Genomic DNA, 6,758 nt, shown 5'->3' with positions numbered 1-6,758 from the left:
TTTCCTTATATTTTAAATGGTGTATTAATAATGATGAATGAAATTAAACTCACTACTGTATTTCCTCACATACAAGCATTGAGTTGGCCCATAAGTCCTGGCGTTTTTTTTTAGTGGAAATTTTGCGTGAAATATAAAATATTTTGGCAATGCATTTTATGTTATTTGATAGCGAATTACGTGCTCTACAAAATAGTGTGTTTAGTTTTTTATGCTGATATACTTTTTGATCTTTTCAGGTCAATAAAATAGAGTGCCAAGTCGACAAAAAGAGCATTTTCGATACCTTACCTTCTCCTTTTTTCATTTAATCGAGGTGCTAAAGCCACAGTAGCTGCTCGAGAGATTTGTGAAATGTATGGCAAAGAAGCGACGTCTCTTAGGACAGCTTAAAATTGGTTTAAGAGATTCAAAGATGGCAATTTCGACCTCAAAGACATGCATCACTCCGGACGATCTGTTCAGTCCCATGAGGAGTGACTGAATCAGCTTATTCACAAAGATCCACACCAAACTACGAGGGAGTTGGCAGAGATAATGGAATGCTCCCACAGTACCATAGAGCGTCACCTTCACTTGATGAGAAAGATTCAAAAGTTGGGTGCATGGGTTCTGCATGCTTTGAACAACAACATCAAAAATCAACAAGTCACGATCTCTGCCTGTTTGCTTGCCCATCATCGGTCAATTCATGGACACAAGCAATGATTCCTCTACCAAACTGTTACCAGCGACAAAAAATGGTGCCTGTATGTCAATACGAAGCAATACAAAGAATGGTTTAGTCCTGACAAATGAGTGATGCATTGATTTTTGATATTGTTGTTCAAAGCATGCAGAACCCATGTGCCCAACTTTTGAATCTTTCCCACTGAGTGAAGGTGATGCTCTATGGTACTGTGGGAGCATTCCATTATCTCTGCCAATTCCCTCGTCGTTTGGCGTGGATCTTTGTGAATAAGCTGATTCAGTCACTCCTCATGGGACTGAACAGATCGTCCGGAGTGATGCATGTCTTTGAGGTCGAAATTGCCATCTTTGAATCGCTTAAACCAATTTTAAGCTGTCCTAAGAGACGTCACTTCTTTGCCATACATTTCACAAATCTCTCGAGCAGCTACTGTGGCTTTAGCACCTCGATTAAATGCAAAAAGGAGAAGGTAAGGTATCGAAAATGCTCTTTTTTGTCGACTTGGCACTCCATTTTATTGACCTGAAAAGATCAAAAAGTATATCAGCATAAAAAAACTAAACACACTATTACATAATTCTCTATCAAATAACATAAAATGCATTGCCAAAGCATTTTATTTTTCATGCAAAATTTTCACTTAAAAAAAAAAATGCCAGGACTTATGGGGCCAACCCAATATATAAGCATACTTTTATAGATGGATAAAATTGGCACTATTTCTGCAAAGAAACTCACTATTTTAAAAAAAAATCTTTTGTAGCACGGAAGTATTTTTTTATTCTGTCTTTTTATTTTTAATCCACAATCACATACAGTTTTTTACATCATCACATGCATAACGCAGAAATTTTACACCAATCCAAAAAAATTCTATGATGTATCTTCTTTGCATGTGCCAAATTTCAACATCATACATTGTTTTGTTTATAGAACAATGTCTTTGACTGGGATCCCTATGGGAGCCCTTCAAATTTTGTGATAGCAAGAGTTAATGTGAAATGAGTTCAGCTATAAATAAAGGATGGGAGGACTGACGTGTTTCTCAACAAGACCAGAATAAGATTTTTCCGTGTTTTTTTAAGCATGAAATAAACTTGCAATAACATTTAAGTTGTTAAAGGTCATAGAACCACATGCCATCTTATGTAGATAAGAATTCAAGGTCATAGCAACTTGTAGACAGTGATCATCATCATGTCATGTATAACTGGCAAATATCCATATCATCATGACTGCCTTGCACCAATTATGTAAGACCTCCATGACATCATTTTTGATGAAGTCTGATAGCCAAAATTGATGTCAGAGCAGTAAATCATTGCCTTATCTATGTAATCATGTGACAATAGAGGTCTGTGACAAGTGGAAAAAGGTTTTTGACCAAAATTTTTACACAACAAATAACATGTAGCATGAGAATATCATGGAAATAATGGAAATAAAGTTTGGTAAGCCAATTTAGTGAAAAATGCCCACAAAAAACTGGAAGGTGTGGAAAATGCAGCTTTTACTTGTGATTACAGGTTGATAATGGTTATCACAGAGCTAACCATACCACATATAAGAATATGCCCTTATAATCAAAGCAGAGTATGCATTTCAAAAATGCAAAAAAAAGTGATTTTCTTATAAAAGAGCATGCTCTTTTATAAGAAAATAAGATGAAAAAATATATCAATATATTGGATAATGATATAATTGTAAGGTAAAAATAACTGAATTACAGTTGCATTTATTAATATAAATTATTTATTAAGAAATTTTTTAAATATATTATTTCAAAAAAGACTATATAAACTGAAAATAAATAAAAAATTGAAATAATTAGTGTTCAATAGATGATAAAAACAAAAATTAATTAAAAATAGAATTATTTTACGAATTATTTATTGTAATATGGCTATTGAGAAAAAGACATGACATGTCACACTAAAAAAATAGACCATGTGTTCAAATTCTTTAAACTTGTAATATATTTTTAATCATATTGTTAATTGTAACCCTTTTTATCAATTTTCTTTTTCAAACATACTCAATGATCTAATTTACAATCATTATATCCAAATTTAGCCTGATCATTTACAGCAGTTGTGGGTGTATATTTGCTCAATGATCATATTGTTTTTTGTAATGATTTAATTTTTCCAATTTTTTATTTTATTAACATATTTATTTATTACAGAATAAACTTAGATGTATATTTATATATATGAAAATATAATATAATATTTTAAACACACACACAGAAAATCTTCATTAATTTGAACTTGGATAGTTTGAAATCCCATTAGTTCGTAAATGTACTATTTGTCCCAGCCACGGATATAGATATTTACATGTTAAGGAAATTGGTTAGTTAAAAATATAGCTACTTCAAATTCTGTTTGAACTGTGATATGAATATGTTAACTCATTTCTTTAGGTTGAAGTGCCTCCATACAGTAAGAGAACAATAGACCAAGAACAACTCTTATCTGGTCAATATGGCTTTGCTTTTTCAGTAACAAATTTTTGGGTCTCACCTTATCAGTATCTCATAAAATATGACTAGGTTTCAGGACTGCAAGATTGAGCTACAAGTTTCAGATATTTGTAGGACTCTAGGCTACTATATTTTGGCAACTTACTTCTTTTTGGACCACTTTAAAACTAATTTGGGTTACATTTCAAGGAATTCTGCTTTACTTTTCATAAAACCTATCTGGAAACCTGTGAGGTTCTCACAAGACACATATTGTCATCAGACCGGCTGTTTATTTATATTATTATTATAGTCAAGTCCACAAAAGTCAACACCCCAAGAGGAAGTGGAAATGTGGTGAGTTATCCAATATGATGACTAAAGCGAAGTTGAAAAAAAAAAACCACAAAATTACAATTATAAAAATATAGTAGTGCAATGTACTGTACCTCTCTGACCATCCATCATTGGCACTTAAGTTGGTTTCTAGTCCAAGTACCCCATGATTTCCATTGCCTTTTGTTTCAGTATCAGTCCCGAAACAGGAAGATTCGATGATCGAATTTGCTTCAGCCAATATACCAAAGCATCTTCGACATCTTTGTACAGCGACTTTCTCTGGCATTTGAGACAGCCGCGATAAAAATCCAAAAAAAAAAGTTTCTTAATTTCCTCTTTTTTCTTCAGGATTCCCACCAATGTTGTTCTTGGAAGGTTTATTTGTTTTGCAAATTTGGCTTGCGAAGTTTTCTTACATTCAAATTCAGAAACAAGTTTGTATTTTTCCTTCGGCATAAGCGTTGTTAGCTTTCAGACACTTATTTCTAACATAAATGTGAAACACGTGCTACAAATAACACATGACATGAGAAAATGCAAAATCAAATTCTGCTGTGACATTGATATAGATTGTATATTTTCTTTTTGTTTATCTGTTATTATTTTATAGATAAAAATACTAAACTAACGGCTNCACTTATTTCTAACATAAATGTGAAACACGTGCTACAAATAACACATGACATGAGAAAATGCAAAATCAAATTCTGCTGTGACATTGATATAGATTGTATATTTTCTTTTTGTTTATCTGTTATTATTTTATAGATAAAAATACATAAAATGTTAAGGCAGTTTTATTAATATGTATATATTGATAAATAAGTCACTCCCCTCCTGAAAAAATGAGTTCACACCGCACAGTGGAAGGGAGATGACTTATCAGACATCTAAACGAGTGTGGGACAGCAAAAGTATGTTGATTTATCCAGTGATGACGAGTTAAATGTTGTTGAGTAAACCAGAGTTTATTTTTAACATTAATGCCTATGTAAGTCGGCTGGGACCACAGAAAACTGACTATTTAACCAACGATGTCTAGTTATACCTATGACTATTTATGTGGATTCCACTGTAATTATTTATTAACAAAAACAGCATTCTGTATATATAGCCATATTCCATTTGCTTAATAAATTACATCAGTTACATGGCATTTGGCATACTGTACAGAAATATTTGTAAATCTTGGATAATTCAAAACTCAATAATTCGAAGCCACAATTATTTTGTCCCTTATATTTCAACTAATGAGGATTTTCTGTATATATTTTTCTTAATCCTTTAATTTTATTTCAAGTTTAATTTAAAATAAAATGCTTATAACAAACATTATAATTTTATTTTAAATTTCTATTTAATATATTCATTTTTCTACATTATTATCTCGAAGTCTCTCATTCTTAATTTTGTAAACAAGCTATAACTTATTCTAACATTATCCTTTTGTCACTATTATTGTTGACAATAATCTTTATTATGTTCCAATTATTTAAAATTATTACTAACAAACTATTCTTGTTTTTAGTGTAATTAACAGGAAATTTAAAGTTTTCAATCTCTCTACTGAAATTCCATAGAATGCAAATTTTTCTTAACCTAATTTAATAAATGAAATGAATTTTCTGAAGTTTGAATACTGTGATAGGTACTAATCTGAATTCTCACCGTAATTAATCAGGCTAGTATGTATAGGTGTTTATTACAAAAAATTTTATCATGTTATTAATAAAATTACTGCTAAATCAAAAAGATAAAGTTTAGCTTAAAAAAATAATAATAATAATAATAAATACTTAAAAATAAAACAACAATCTGGCTCTTGAAATTCTACAATATTATTCATTTTAATATTTTTATCATTATTTTAATTCCATCTTCATAAAATTTTCAATATTTAAATAATTATTTAGAACAATTTAAATCTACTTAACAATGAAATAAAATTCTGAAAAGTTTAAATGTAAAAAGTGGTTGACTTTTCAATTATCAGATTGTTATTTATATTATATTAAACAAGACATCATTTCATTTCTAAATTAAACACAAAGAATTATATAAACTTTTCCAAACAATCACTGTTCATACTGAAATTTTAGCCTACATAAATAATTCACACTTTTCGAATACAAATAGAAAAAAATCAGATAAATTATCAAACATTCATATATGATTGCTAATGTAAAATATAAAATTTTCATGCTAATGTAATATATATGTTACTGTGAAAGACCGAAATTAGAGAATGTCGATATTCTCCGGTGAATGTCGACACATACAAAATACGTTGGTGAAAGACCGAATATTTGGTTATATTATTATACATTCGAACAATCGCCGGTGTATGTCGACAAGCACAGATAAGCTTTGGTGGAGGTCAAAACGACACCCGAAAAGTCGATGTTGACAGAGAGGCGACAGTCTGTCGCCAAATCCTTTGTGGGTAGTCAGAGATAAGACAAGGTCGTACCTCTTTTCCCGGCAACTGTTTGGTGGAAATCGCTCACTTTGTCACTAAATGGTGTTTTTGTCACTTAGATTTTACAAATACATGAGCCGTTCACAGCCCGGCACACATATTTGTAAAATCTAAGTGACTTGTAAAATCTAAGTGACTCATAAAACATGGCATTCATATAACACGGAATTATCTACAGTGTTTTAGGGGGGTCGACTGTACACGCTGTCATTGCAAAAAGTGTTCCACGAATAAATGCAGTTGTAAAAGCNAACAGAGAATAAACTGCCCAAATACCCTTAAACAAAGGAAAAGTACATCCTTTATGAAGGCATAGAGCCTTTACTACATGAAAATGAAAATTAATGAATACACTGTGTACAGTAATTTACCTGATAAGACAGACCTCAGAAAAATACTTTATGAGGAATAAAGCTGTCTATAATGAAAATTAATTAACTAAGGATTTTTTTGCCCTGCCAGGGTGTGGCCAAGTTATCCAGACTGCCGGGTTATCGAGTGCCGAGTTTTCGAGACTCTACTGTATTAATATATTCAATAAATAGTTGTTAAAAATGAAATTTATTGAATTTAACCATTTATGCAATTAATTTCTTTATGTAAATTTGATTTTAATACAATGCATGTTATTGTCTCTCATTTAATATTACCTTTCCAATAAGTTTATTTCAAATTGTCAGAAGATGAAGCAAGTAAACGTATATCTTACAATGTACGGAAATACACAGTTATATGTAACACGACTACATGCACAAAGAGAGGGGAGACACGTGCTACACAGGGAC

Source organism: Centruroides sculpturatus, unplaced genomic scaffold (genome assembly GCF_000671375.1).
Source record: "Centruroides sculpturatus isolate CEXI.00-Female unplaced genomic scaffold, Cexi_2.0 scaffold7, whole genome shotgun sequence".
Classification (NCBI taxonomy): domain Eukaryota; kingdom Metazoa; phylum Arthropoda; class Arachnida; order Scorpiones; family Buthidae; genus Centruroides; species Centruroides sculpturatus.
Note: the sequence above shows the minus strand (reverse complement) of the source record.